At 40.5% G+C, this 15,345-nt stretch overlaps 1 long non-coding RNA gene across 1 annotated transcript in view; it reads left to right on the top strand.

The window, feature by feature from the left end:
* LOC117669884 (uncharacterized) overlaps nt 1–1,337 on the top strand; it is a 34,671-nt gene extending 33,334 nt beyond the window's left edge. The window contains exon 2 of the long non-coding RNA XR_004592532.2: nt 1,162–1,337. This is a non-coding gene — a long non-coding RNA (uncharacterized LOC117669884). The remainder of the gene's footprint in view (nt 1–1,161) is intronic.
* Nucleotides 1,338–15,345: the final 14,008 nt, after the last annotated feature.

The raw sequence follows: 15,345 nt of genomic DNA, 5'->3' as shown, positions 1-15,345 counted from the left end.
CCCATCAGCCAAAACAACCAATTAAAAGTTCAAGTGTCATAGGAAAAAAAAAAAAAGAACGGGAGGGAACAAGCAGGGAGGGCGTGAAAGCTTGTAGGAGAGCATACATGCCGACTGACAACACCAAGGCAGTGAAAATTTCCTCTCCCCCTTTGGTTTGAAGGACGTTTGTGAGCAGACCTTCTTGACTCTTAAGATAGATGCAGAGAAAAGCTTTAATTATCCTTGACAGAGATATCTTCCTGCGGAAACACCAACTCAACTGACAAATATCTCCAGCAATGGTTACCGCTTGCTGAGTCAGAGGGAGGGAAAATGCAGGGGACATAACCCCTTAAACAAACAGAGCTGACAAATGTGTCATTAACTAACTGCTAGCGGTGGCAGCTTGTTTGTTATACCTTAATTGTGGTGTGCCTTGGGTCTTCCCATCTCCTTCCTGTCACGCTGTTGTCTCACCTCTGTTGAACGAAGGACCAGTGCGCCTAGAAGATCCCTTCTCCCTGAGCTGCCTTCCTTAAGCGGAGAGGGAAATGTGGGAATTGCAGTCTAACACAGGTCAAGAAAGGCTGCCCTAATTGGATACAGACAGGTTTTCGTGGGAAGTATGATAAACTCAACTGGGGAACCCAGGTAGGAAGATGTTTCACATATCTGTAGAGCAAGGGTGGGCTTCAAAAATTTTAGCAAGGGGTTCTCTGCCTGGTTGCTGGGTGGGCGTGGCCTAGTCAGCCTCCTGTACCACAGCGGAGGGGGTGGTGGCATTTTTGCCCTCCCCAGGCTCCGGAGGCTTTCCTCGAGCCTCTGGGAGGGCGAAAATGGACTCCCCAGGTTCTGGAGGCCCTCTGAAGCCGGAAATGGGCTTGTTTATGGCCTTCCCAAACTTCTGGTAGGCCCGTTTTTCATCCTCCCTGAGGCTCCACACATACCCTGCACTTACCTGCATCCAAAATGGGCCATGTGGGGACTCCTGGGATGAGCGGGGCCAGCCAGGAGTGGGATTTGAGGGTTCTCCGAACTGCACAGAATCTTAGCTAGAGGTTCTCCCAAACCCCTGTAAACCCCCAGCAGAGTCCCCTGCTGTAGAGTGACTCACCTAGAACTTTGAATGAGGGGATAACAGAATCTTCATGGAAGTGAAATGTCTTATTTCTTTTGCAGGCTGCAGGAGATGACCAGGCCGAACCCGAGAGAGGGGTCAAATGTGTTATCAGTCACGAGTCCCTTCATGCCCACAAGAGATGTAAGTCTGGCCCACCTTGAATTCTTATTTACCACCAATTTTGCTAGTTCAAATTCTTGCAGAGATCTTAAACTTGCAATAAATCTTTAGACCCATCTGCTGATTTCCCTTCTCCTTGACACAGGCAGTTAAAGGGTGTGATTTTTTGCTTTACAGTATTTATATCTTGTGTCAAGGCCTAAAAAAAAAAAAACCCAAAAAAGCATGCTGTGACTTTTCCAAGCAGATGTATTTATTATTCTACACCTCTGGACAGAATCTTGCCAGACTAAAACACACTACCATTTCCTTATTTCCCTGTTGTTCAGGGATGGGAGGGGAGCATTTTTAATTGAACTGTCTTGATTTGCACTTCTCACGCAGAAAATATTTGCATCAGAAAATTACTTACAGTAATGTACAGACCACACACTTCCCCATAATTTTGCAGTCCAGTCGCTTGCTAAGAATTGCCGTTAAAAATTTGTATAGGAAAAGTAATGTAAAAATTCTCATCACTTTTTTTAAAAAAAATGCATATGATAAATTGATGAACAATTCTTACGATTCTATACATATAAAAAAGACCAATCTAAATTGTCATACATACCCAAATAAATGAGAATTTATTTGTAGTTAGACCAGCCAAAAATCTCACTTCAGAGTATTTAAGAAGCACAAAAATAGAAACTTCACAGTCTGGAAGGATCAAGGGGTGATGTTTTCTGCTTCTTTTTATTTTCCAAAGTGGAAATTCTTCTCAGCTCTGGAAGCTTCAGAGCATTTTTAGCTGAAGGGGAACAGATTTAACTAATCCAAAGCATATCATTTCAAACTCACCGGAAACATCAAATGAAAAACTACAAACATGCTCACCATCCCCGTGAGAAACGATCGTAAAATGGATAACATAAAATGCAACCTCCCCTTGTAACTTTCAATTAATGTAATCAAGATATTGCCTAAATAAAAATGAGTCGGCAATTATCAGAATAGATTTGCTTAACAAAGAAGCTGCGTTGGTTTCTTTCAGGATATTATATCCTTTATAGATTTATTTTTCCAATTTTCCTGTACAAAACCCACGTGACATTGAAGTACGTAAGTATCAATGCATGGAAAGGAAAATAGGTCAGCACATATTCCTGTGCTAACTTAAACTAAAAACTGTTTTTAAATTAGGAGCATATTCTGGTGGTGGTATTAATTGACAAAATTACAAGCAGATACCCCATTAAAACCTCATTTAGCTGCACCCTTTAAAAGGTAAAATTTGAGATGCTGGATTTTATTAAGCAATCTCTACTTTGCTTTTTTTTTTTTTTTTTTGGATGAAGAATGCACCTTGCCAAACACTTAAATCCCGTGGAAAACTTATTTGAATATATATCAGCTCACGAGCAATCTCAAATTTACAAATTAAATGAGAAATCTTCAGACACCTACACACGCAACATGAAGTTGTAGCCATCTATTTTATTTTCTCTCTCTCTCTCTCCAAATGATTTCACTCAAACTTGGCTGCTTTGAATATTCTCCACTAGGAAATGTTTGCATTTTCCTTGCTCCTTCTTGCATACGTTGTTGATATCTATAATTGAAACTTAAAAGCTACAAGCGTGAATAATTTAATCAGAAAGCATATTGTTTTTACTCTTCTCAGTATGAATCCAAATGATCACATTATTGTGATGTTTAGAATATCAGAATGTACTTAGCTGCTGGTTGCTCAGTCATCTTAGGCATCCTGCTTGTGATTTAAAACACACTCAGGCACGCACACACTCACTCGCACACAAGAGTATTCACCGCCATCAAAGAAGAAAAGGGGGCCTGTAATTTATATGCATTGAGTTCTCTGGTTTTAGCTTAAGCAAATGAGTTTTCTCGTCCCCTCCAGATAGGGTTTTTTCTTTCTTTCTTTTTTTCTTTTTTTTCTTTTTTTCTTTTTTTTTTTTTTTTTTGACCATTGATTCAAGCATTTTCTGCCGGTTGTGTTACATTCACTGAGAATGACCCTTAGGCTGAATGGGATAATCCCTAGTAGGAGACACAAAATCTCCTTACCCAAAAGCACCTCGGTTGCAGAATATGCCACAGATACTAATGAAGTGGGCTATGATGTCTTAGATTGGGGAGGGGGTAGGTGCAGAAAAGAGAGTTGCTTCCCCCCCCTTTCTTCTAAGATGCAAAATGCATTGTGAAATTACAGCAAAAAAGCGGAGGGAGAGAGAGAGTTGCAATATTGCTACCTCCAGGGATTGCTCTGGCTGTTCTGTGCCCAACGAATTTACCGCTCAGAAACTGAGGCGCAGACCGTGTCTTCCTAGTAAACAAGGGGGAAGAAATCCATCAGGGGCATTTGTTTAATCCGAAACGAAACCAAATCTACCTCTCCCTGATTACTCCAAACTAGGAATGCAAATGACGCCTCGTTTTTGTCTTGTTTTTGGTCCTTTGTTTTGTGTTTTGTGTCTCCGAATTTGGGGACACTGAACAAAAGCTGGTAGCCAGACGGCAGGCATTTGACGGAAATTGCAACAAGGCGTAAGGGAAGGGGAATGTTAGGATTCCCCATGAATAGAATAGAATAGAATAGAATAGAATAGAATAGAATAGAATAGAATAGAATAATGGAATGAAGAATGGAATGGAATAGAATAGAATAGAATAGAATAGAATAGAATAGAATAGAATAGAATAGAATAGAATAGAATAATGGAATGAAGAATGGAATGGAATGGAATAGAATAGAATAGAATAGAATAGAATAGAATAGAATAGAATAGAATAGAATAGAATAGAATAGAATAGAATAGAATAGAATAGAATAATGGAATGAAGAAAGAATAGAATAGAATAGAATAGAATAGAATAGAATAGAATAGAATAGAATAGAATAGAATAGAATAGAATAGAGAATGGAATGGAATGGAATAGAATAGAATAGAATAGAATAGAATAGAATAGAATAGAATAGAATAGAATAGAATAGAATAGAATAGAATAGAATAGAAGAATGGAATGAAGAAAGAATAGAATAGAATAGAATAGAATGGAAGGGAAGGGAAGGGAAGAGAAGAGAAGAGAAGAGAAGAGAAGAGAAGAGAAGAGAAGAGAAGAGAAGAGAAGAGAAGAGAAGAGAAGAGAGAATGGAATGGAATAGAATAGAATAGAATAGAATAGAATAGAATAGAATAGAATAGAATAGAATAGAATAGAATAGAATAGAATTTTTTATTGGCCAATTATGATTGGACACACAAGGAATCTTGGGCTCCATTGTGGTCGTGAGTCGAGGATTTCCTGTAGTTATTTTTCAAAAGCTCATTTTTGTCCTTTACTTTGGACCTTTGGCTTTAACCTTAAAAACGGTACCGCCGTCTTTCACATCCGCATGAAAAACAGGCAAAATGCAGTTGTCTTTGAAAATAAACATCCGTGCACTGTTGTTTTTATAGATCATAGATTATAGTTAGAGACGTTTTTATTAGAATATGTGCTTTCGTTAAGTTTTTCTCGGATTTTCCTACGCAAAGCAAAGCCATAAACAAAAATACTTTTTTTAAAAAAAAATGATCCTTGTGACCCTCTTTTAGATTTGTTCTCCTTTTCTCCTTTAATTTCTCCAAGAAAACATGGTCCTCATCGTACATAGGGATCAAATTGATTAAAATGCTAAAAAGTAAAGCATGAAGATTACAGTGGTGGGTTTAGAAATTTTTTACTACCGGTTCTATGGGTGTGGCTTGGTGGGCGTGGCATGGCTTGGTGGGAGTGGCTTGGTGGGAGTGGCAGGGGAAGGATACTGTAAAATCTTCATTCGCTCTCCAATTCAGGGGAAGGATATTGCAAAATCCCCATTTCCTCCCGATCAGCTGGGACTTGGGAGGCAGAGAATAGATGAGGGCAGGGCCAGTCAGAATTTTTACTACCGGTTCTCCGAACTACTCAAAATTTCCACTACTGGTTCTCCAGAACTGGTCAGAACCTGCTGAAACTCACCTCTGATGAAGAAGGAAAATGGATCAGAGATACAGGTTCCAACATCCCTGTAGGACAAAGGTCTTCAAACTTGGCAGCTTTAAGACTTGTGGACTTCAACTCCCAGAATTCTCCAGCTATGCTGGCTGGAGAATTCTGGGAGTTGAAGTCCACAAGTCTTAAAGCTGCCAAGTTTGAAGACCTCTGCTGTAGGAGATGGGCACAGTGAGTTTCAAACAAGGGCCCTCACCTAGAAAGACCCTTTTTCCCCACGTTCCTATGAAACCAGCAATGTGTGGGTGACTATCTGACCATGGCTTATATTTTCATGAAGCTTATATAAAGTATGAGAATTTTATCCTCTTGTGTTTCACGTCGTTGTCTCGAGTCTTACTCAAGCCGTCAGTCGGGCTCATCTCTTATTCAGAAATCTCCCTGGATTCTGAATAGACCACTTCTGCTCTTTATATATGGATTAAGGAAGTGGGGAAAGTAATACAATAGCGATAGCAACAGCACTTAGACTTGTATACCGCTTTACAGTGCTTTACAGCCCTCTCTAAGCGGTTTACAGAGTCAGCCTCTTGCCCCCAGCAATCTGAGTCCTCATTTTACCCACCTCGGAAGGATGGAAGGCTGAGTCAATCTTGAGCCGGTCAGGATCGAACTGTTGGCAGTCGGCAGGATTAGCCTGCAATATTGCATTCTAACCACTGCGCTACCACAGATCCTTCCTTCCTTCCTTCCTTCCTTCCTTCCTTCCTTCTTTCCTTCCTTCCTTCCTTCCTTCCCAATATCACTTAGTCTTATATATCACTTCACAGTGCTTTACAGCTTCCTCTAAGCGGTTTTCAGAGTCAGCCTATGGCTCCCAACAATCTGGGTCATTTTACCCACCTCGGAAGGATGGAAGGCTGAGTCAACCTTGAGTTGGTCAGGATTGAACTCCTGGCAGTGGGCAGAATTAGCCTGCAATATTGCAGTCTCACCACCGCACCACCATAGTTCATCCTTCCTTCCTTCCTTCCTTCCTTCCTTCCTTCCTTCCTTCCTTCCTTCCTTCCTTCCTTCCTTCCTTCCTTCCTTCCCAATATCACTTAGACATATATCACTTCACAGTGCTTTACAGCTTCCTCTAAGTGGTTTTCAGAGTCAGCCTATGGCTCCCAACAATCTGGGTCCTCATTTTACCCACCTCGGAAGGATGGAAGGCTGAGTCAACCTTGAGCCTGTCAGGATCGAACTGGCAGTGGGCAGAATTGGCCTGCAATATTGCAGTCTCACCACCGCACCACCAAGTTCTTCCTTCCTTCCTTCCTTCCTTCCTTCCTTCCTTCCTTCCTTCCTTCCTTCCTTCCTTCCTTCCTTCCTTCCCACTTAGCAATAGCCCTTAGACTTATATACCACTTCACAGTGCTCTCTAAATGGTTTACAGAGTCAGTATATTCCCCCACCACCACCAACAACAATTTGGGTCCTCATTTTACCCACCTCGGAAGGATGGAAGGCTGAGTCAACCTTGGATAGAGGTTGGTTTGAAAGAGGGGTACAAGAATCAACCTACATTAGAACAGAGGGGGAGGACTAAGACACCACCTTCCAAGAAGCTTCCACAACCAATTGCACCCTGATTCAGGTGATCCTGAGGGCATAGATAAATCCCCAAGTGGTCTCAATGGCTCTCAAAGAGAATGATCATGGGCAGATGATGCAAATAAATACAATACTTCCATTCTCTCCCCCCCCACACCCCCAACATCTTATCAGAACCTATCCTTCCATCCCCACCCCTATCAGAACTGATGAACCTTCTTGGATGAGAAGTGAAATGTTTTTCTTCTTCCTCAAGGGAAAAAAAAAAATCCCAGTCCGGTTGCCTTCTGAATTAAAAAGCACTTTTGAGACAATTATGACGTGGATGACCAAGAATCTCCACAGACCTCTCTAAGTTAAGAGTTCGTTTGGGGAATTTAAAAAAAAATTCAAACCTCAGTATCAGGGGTGAAATCCAGCAGGTTCTGACAGGTTCTGGAGAACCGATAGCGGAAATTTTGAGTAGTTCGGAGAACTGGCAAATACCACCCCTGGCTGGCCCCAGAATGGGGTGGGAATGGAAATTTTGCAATATCCTTCCCCCAGGAGTGGGGTGGGAATTGAGATTTTGCAGTATCCTTCTCCTGCCATGTCCACCAAGCCACGCCCACCAAGCCACAACACACCCACCAAGCCACACCCACAGAACCGGTAGTAAAAAAAAAATTAGATTTCACCACTGCTCAGTATCCTTATTTCAATTGAGTGTGCATCAAAAAAAGATAAAGCCGCATTTTTAGCACCAGATTTTTAGTCATGTCGAAGCCAAACACCACAATGAAAAATGCTACACCTGATATTTTGGCCATCAAACACGTAGACTTTGCCAATGCCTATAAATCCATTGAATCGCGGCACTAAAATAAGTTTGGCTCTGATTTCTTCCCCCCACAATCTTCATCCTCCATTTGTGGTCAGGGCAATTGAGGCCAACATCTGTCAGCCTGGACGGATTCATTGTCATTGAAAAAGTATGTAATTTTAACTTGGGTGAGTATGGAATTCATTTGATCCCCCCCCCAAAAGTGGCAGCGATTCCAGTTCGATGACCCAGGAAAGGGAAAAAAAAAGAGAGAGAATTTGAAAATCTCCTACTACATAATTCCGAACATCTGTTAGGCACAATTTATAACTACGCTTGAAGTAGGTTTCTGGATCCAAGCAAGTTTAAAAATGATATGATTAAATGGATGCAGAAGTTGGACATCATTATAGATAGGCAAGATTTCTTCCCCATTCTTGCCTATTGTCAGATTTCGATGCTATCTCAAAATAAATGAATTTCCAAACTGCCGATCTTTAAGGAAATTTTCTCTTTATTTGAGCACAGCGATCTGATCCTGGCTCTTTCGCGGTCAGTACTGACCTTTGCCCCCCAATCCCTCCCTTTCTGATCCCCAATTCTCTGCTTCTCATTGGCTATCTTCCAAGTCACTTTCCTGATCTCTTCTTAGTCAGATCACAGGAATGTCTCCCCCCTCTCCCATCTCCGAGGAGACAGAATCTTCAAAGGGATTTAGTAGGCAAAAGTTCAAGCTTCTCCTCTCTTTATTATATGTCAGTGCTGGGACGCTGACACCTATACTCCAAGGCAAGTTCTATAAAATATGAACTTGCCTTGGAATATTAGTCTGCAAGAATTGATATAAGATGTTTTATTATTGTTTCTACCTGACTTTAGCCTTGATTGCAAGAATGAACATTTTCTCTCTCTCTTAAAAGTGCTGGAAATGATAGAAAAACATATTGGGTCTTTTTTTTTATATGTGGTGAAAATGTAGTAAAGACCCCAAATATTGGGAACTCATTCAGGGTAGTATAGAAACAGATTTTAAAATTTTAATTTCATAAGCTGCCCAGAGTTGCCTTGAACTGTGGCATGTGCGGCATTTAAACGTAATAAATAAATAATTCCAATCTGAGATATTTGTCAAATATTTGATATCTCAAATATCAAATTTCATCACATTGTCGTTCAAAATTCAAGGAACTGGCACTGTATATGCTAACAGCTGCTTTATATGCTTCCTGTTGAAAAAGATATTTGATTCCATTTTTTTTTTTTTGAAGAATACTTAATTAAATTGTGGTAATATGTTTCGATATCAAAAATAGAAAACTTAAATCTGGTACTGAATTTAATTCTAACCGGAAAGATTTCTTGGATTATAATTTTATATATGGTTTTGTGCCACAATGGAAATCAGGGTTTCCTTTTCCGTAGAATCATATGTTTCTTTTGATCTATGATTTTTAGAATTATTTTGCTGTATTTTTATTGTTTAGAATTCTGTTGTTGATTTGTGCTACATTAACAAAGTCTGTTCAATTTAATGTTCAATGCCAAGAACTGTAGTTCATGTTTTGTTTTTTTATATGTTTTAATATCTTTTCAATTTACTTTCTTATGTTCTTTGAAATATTTTTATAAAGGAAAGGAAGGGAAGGGAAGGGAAGGGAAGAGAAGAGAAGAGAAGGGAAGGGAGGGGAAAGGAAAGGAAAGGAAAGGAAAGGAAAGGAAAGGAAAGGAAAGGAAAGGAAAGGAAAGGAAAGGAAAGGAAAGGAAAGGAAAGGAAAGGTGAAAGACAGATGTACATATCTAATTTTTAGAGAAAAAGAACATCTTCAAATATCTTTGGCTGCTGAGTGATATTTTAAGTAATGAAGAAAAAGCTGACTGTAGCAGTTGCCAACTTAGCAGGAGCAAAAAACTTTCTGAGTAATACTTCTTAACTAAAAAAAAATAGACTTGGTGATGTTGCCAAAGAATGTAGAATTGATTCACCAACCTCAGACTTTGGAAATCAACTTATCTCCAAAGCAAAAGCAATGAAAGACTACTTTGTGCTTCATTTAATGCTTGCAACACAAGGCTCTGTGATCTATCAAATGACAGCCATCAATAGTTTAAAAACAAACAAATACATTTTGCTCCTGTGCCGCTTGGCCGTATTTTTTTAAAAACGATGGAAGCCATTCATCTGACTTCCTCAGACCACCTGCATTAAGGAATAAGATTAGATTATACGCAGAATAAGAGAGTTGGAAGGGACCTTGGAGGTCTTCTAGTCCAGCCCCTTGCTCAAGCAGGAGACTCTCTACCATTTCAGGCAAATGGCTGTCCAGTCTCTTTTTGAAAGCCTCCAATGATGGAACAACTACAACTTCTAAGGACAAGCACTGGTTAATTGCTCTTACTGTTAGGAAGTTTCTCCTTAATTCCAGATGGCTTCTCTCCTTGCTTAGTTTCCATCCATTGTTTCTTGTCTTGCCTTCTGGTGCTTTGGAAAATAAATTAAATAAAATAAAGGGCCACCATCAGTGAGCTGTTGAACAGCATTACTTGGTCTGTTGTGTGGATGTGGTTTAGGGGTTTAGGGGTGGGGAATTGTGGTGGGTGGGATGTGTTTGGGGATTGTTATGTGTGTTGGGCCTGGTCTTTGGGTATTAAGTGAACTTCATTGTATGGGTATACTGTATATACACGTACAATCACAATAAAATTATTATAATTATTAAATTGACCTCCTCCTCTTTGTGGTAGCCCCTTAAGTACTGGAATATTGCTATCATGTCACCCCTGGTCCTTCTTTTCTCTGGACTAGCCATGCCCAAATCCTGCAACTGTTCTTCATATGGTTTAACCTCCAGTCCTTTAACCATCTTAGTTCTTCCAAAGTCTCAACACCTTTTTTGTAATGTGGTGACCAAACCTGGATGCAGTATTCCAGATATGGTCGTTTATTGCTTTGGAAAATAATTTAACTCCCTCATCTTTGTAGGAATCCCTCAAACATTGGAAGGCTGCTATCTTTTGTCTTTCCCGCCCACCGCTTAATAAATTAAGGTTAATAATTAAGAAATTAATTGATTAGGATTAATGTGTTGGGTTTAAGAAAATGGAGCAAGAATAGGGGGGAAAGAACTTCTGAGCTCTGTGTGCTTGTGTGTGTGTGTAAGAGAGAGAGAGAGAGAGAGGGAGGGAGGGACAGAGAGAAAGAGAGAGAGAAAGAAAGAGGGGGAGAGAGAGTGAGGGAGGGACAGAGAGAGAAAGAGAGAGGGAGAGTGGGAGGGAGGGAGAGAGAGAGGGAGAGAGAGGGACTGTGGGAGGGAGGGAGAGAGAGGGAGAGAGAGGGACTGTGGGAGGGAGGGAGGAACAGAGAGAGAGCGAGACAAAGAAACGGTGGAGGGAGGGAGAGGGAGAATGGGAGGGAGGGAGGGAGAGAGGGAGAATGGGAGGGAAGGACAGAGAGAGAGGGAGAGAGACACACAGAGATAGAGGAAGAGTGGGAGGGAGGGACAGAGAGAGACAGAGAGGAGGAAAGGGAGAGGAAGAGAGAGGGAGAGTGGGAGGGAGGGATAGAGAGAGACAGAGAGAAAGAGAGATTGAGAGAGATGGGGAGAGAGAGGAGAGTGGGAGGGAAGGACAGAGAGAGAGGGAGAGAGACAGGAGAGAGAGGAAGAGTGGGAGGAAGGGACAGAGAGAGACAGAGAGAGGGGGAAAGGGAGAGGAAGAGAGAGGGAGAGTGGGAGGGAGGGAGGGACAGAGAGAGACAGAGAGAGAGAGAGTTTTAAACCTCCAGCAAGAATCTACATTTATCATATACAGTATATGACCGAGCAGACTCTGCTAAGAAAAAATAAAAGATAAAAATTCCACAAAGCTATTAACGGTTCCTGAACATCAACAAGCATTTTCCCCCCCTTTCCACGGCCTGCCATACTCACAGGCACAATTCTATGAAATGGGGAATGGAGGTCCCCTTTTATCCGAACCGGCTGCCTTTTGGAGGTAAAACGAGGAGAGCCTCAAATTTCACAATCGCCAATAATGAGCTATCATTACTCAAATTACACTGAGTGCTGATTAGGTTTAAAGTAATGAAGAAAACAACACAATCTATCATCATCAACCCAAAGGCAAGTCGATGTGCGGCTGGTAGGTTTTGTTAGCTCTTAGCGCAGGGCTCCATCTACAGGGGTTGAAAGAGGAGCAAAAATGATATGTATATATTCCTTTTTTTCCTAGAGCTTTTACCAAAGCGATCTGTTCCTGTGCTTAAAACTTGGTACATTTTTCTTCGTCTTTGCACCCCGATCCCAAAACAAGTCCATTTATTAAAAATGGGAAGGAGGGAGAGCGAAAGGGAAAGAAGAATAACAAGAAACTTTTGGAGAATAACACAGTGCATTTTTTTTCTGTTCCGTGGGTCATTTTTAAGAAACTGCAAACGTCAAACCCATTCATCAAACGTTTTACAAACTCTCAGGAAAATGCAAAGTGAGGGAACGGTTCTCTGAAAAAAGCCGAGTTTTAACATGGGGTGGCTATTAAGAATTTCAGCCGAAGAGGGAATGGAGGTTTTTCAAAACTCACATGGCAAAACACTATTTGTCAGTTCTCATCAGGTTTCCAAATGAAATATACAGTGGGCAGGAAGTTTGTTTGGTAATTCAAGAACAAATTCCCCCTACTTTCTCTGACTTTGCAAAGCAATTTGATTATGGAAGAGGAAGAATTCCAGGAGAGGGGTTGCTTTGGCTGACGTTTTCAACACAAGTAGTGGCCTAAGATAGACTTTTCTAAAATAATATTTAAGCCACATTCTCATTTTCAAGTAACTGGGATGAGCCCAGAGAGGTATAGAAGTGTCATATATTCCACAGGCAGATTTCTTTGCCTTGTGCATATGAAAAAAATACAACAGAAACTTCATCGATTTAATGGTTTGACCATAATCAAAAATGTAAAACAAACAGAAGAGAAGAGAAGAGAAGAGAAGAGAAGAGGAGAGGAGAGGAGAGGAGAGGAGAGGAGAGGAGAGGAGGGGAGGGGAGGGGGGAGGGGAAGGGAGGGGAGGGGAGGGGAGGGGAGGGGAGGGGAAGGGAAGGGAAGGGAAGGGAAGGGGAGGGGAGGGGAGGGGAGGGGAGGGGAGGGGAGAGGAGAGGAGAGGAGAACAGAAGAGAAGAGAAGAGAAGAGAAGAGAAGAGAAGAGAAGAGAAGAGAAGAGAAGAGAAGAGAAGAGAAGAGAAGAGAAGAGAAGAGGAGGTAGTTCTTGACTTATAACTCTTCACTTAGTGACCATTCTATCTTACAACAGGATTGAAAAAAGTTACTTATTCACTTTTCTAACCGTTGCAGCATCTCCATGGCCACGTGGTCAAAATCAGATGCTTGGGAACTGACTCATATTTATGACAGTTGCAGTGTCTTGAGGTCATGTGATCACATTCTGTGGCCTTCTGACAAGCAAAGTCAATGGGGAAGTCAAATCCACTCAATAACCATGTTACTAACTTAACAAATTCAGTGATTCACTTAACAACTGCCGCCAAAAAAAACAACAACAGAAAAGCTGGGTTCAATTGTGGTCAAAAGGACAAAAGGACTATGTATAGAGTAGAATAGCATAGCATAGCATAACAAAATGAAGAGAAAGGAGTAGAGTAGAGTAGAGTAGAGTAGAATAGAGTAGAGTAGAGAAGAGAAGAGAAGAGAAGAGAATAACAAAATGAATAGAGTAGAGTAAAGTAAAGTAGAATAGAATAGAAGTAGAGTAGAGTAGAGTAGAGTAGAGTAGAGTAGAGTAGAGTAGAGTAGAAGAATAGAATAGAATAGAATAGAATAGAATAGAATAGAATAGAGTAGAGTAGAGTAGAGTAGAGTAGAGTAGAGTAGAGTAGAGTAGAGTAGAGTAGAGTAGAGTAGAGTAGAGTAGAAGAATAGAATAGAATAGAATAGAATAGAATAGAATAGAATAGAATAGAATAGAATAGAATAGAATAGAATAGAATAGAATAGAACAGAATAGTTGAAGGGACCTTGGAGGTCTTCTAGTCCAACCTCCTGCTCAAGCAGGAGACTCTATAGCATTTCAGACAAGTAGTTGTCCAATCTCTTCTTAAAAGCCTCCAGTGATGGAGCACCCACAGCTTCTGAAGGCAAGGCTTTCCACTATATCCCACTAGTTAATTGTTCTCACTGTGTGCAAGTAGATACAAAGAAAACAATAGGACGTATTGGTAGTAAATCATCACCTCTACAGTGAGCCCCAATCTGATCCTTGTGCATGTGTTTTTAGGAACAAATCCACCACACATATAATGCAATTACCTTCTTTCTCACAATCCGGAGTCGTGCTTTCTGTCCTCATACTTAAGGTTTAGGGAGCTTCTAAGCAGAAAATGGCCTGTTACGATGCTATTCCTGAGTGGGTATTCACCCTTGTGCATTTATTCTGTAAAACTGCAGGATAACAGCCATTTTTTAAAAAACTTAAAATAATTACTAGTTATTAACAGAAGTACATTTTAAACAATGTTTTATGTTCTTAAATTATAGAGGTACGGATCATTCCATATAAGCTGCTCTGTTTTAATTTTGCAATTACCAAATGGCAGAAACTTTCTGTCAAATTTCAGACAGAGAGTCAAAAATTAAGTCTTCATTTCTATTTAATTGCAAGTTTATTTCTGGGCACAGCTTTTCCTAACCTCAAACTGTCAATGACTCTTTCCCTTAATGCCTGCATTTGCGTTCGTAGCTTACCTGCTATATCATTTCTTTTAATGTAAGGGTTCTTTTTATGCAAATTTCTGCAGCACATGACAATGTGAAAAACGGAAAAAATGTGAAAAACGGTTTTCTTCTAAACTATAAGGAATCTGTAAAGACTTAGATTCTTCTAATCTGTTCAGGAAGTTTTGGTTCTGCTTAGTTTTAAAATCATGGATCAAACCGCATTCTCTGACATTCCTAACTGAATTGCATGACAACTTTAATCATAAATATTTTCCCATTGTTTTTACGTTACATCTTTTCTATCCTGCTCTACGGAGTGGAGAGTTGGTCTCTTGACAGAAAGCCACTTGAAGAGACGAGAAGCATTTGAAATGTGGATTTATAGACAGCTGTTACGTATCAACTAGGTTGACAAAATCAGAAATGAGGAGGTGATAAGCCACCTGGGAAAGCCAAAGAAAATCATCAAAATCATTAAAAAGAGAAAGTTAGATTATTTCGGACATGTGATGCGACACGCAGAAAAATACAGCATCCTTCACTTAATCCTCCAGAGAAAGATGGAAGGCAAATGAGGCCCAGGCAGAAGGAGGAGGAGGAGGAGGAGGAGGAGGAGGAGGAGGAGGAGGAGGAGGAGGAGGAGGAGGAGGAGGAGGAGGAGAAGAGAAGAAGAGAAGAAGAAGAAGAAGAAGAAGAAGAAGAAGAAGAAGAAGAAGAAGAAGAAGAAGAAGAAGAAGAAGAAGAAGAAGAAGAAGAAGAAGAAGAAGAAGAAGAAGAAGAAGAAGAAGAAGAAGAGTTTTTAATCTGAAGGCACTTGCCCTTAGCAGGTTTGATAGGGCAGCCTATCAAAAGTTATTGTATTTATTTCTATCCCACCTTTTGTGGAATACATAGATTTCCTTATTTGTCCCCACAACAGCAGCCCTCTGAGGTAGGTTGGGCCAAGAGAGAGGAACTAATCTCAAACTACCCAACTGGGTTTCACACCTAAAGAAAAGCTAGAACTCAGTCTAATGGTCAGATA

This window comes from Pantherophis guttatus, chromosome 13, assembly GCF_059756535.1.
Source record: "Pantherophis guttatus breed Tessera chromosome 13, ASM5975653v1, whole genome shotgun sequence".
Lineage (NCBI taxonomy): Eukaryota > Metazoa > Chordata > Lepidosauria > Squamata > Colubridae > Pantherophis > Pantherophis guttatus.
Note: the sequence above shows the minus strand (reverse complement) of the source record. Positions and strands in the feature narration are given on the sequence as shown.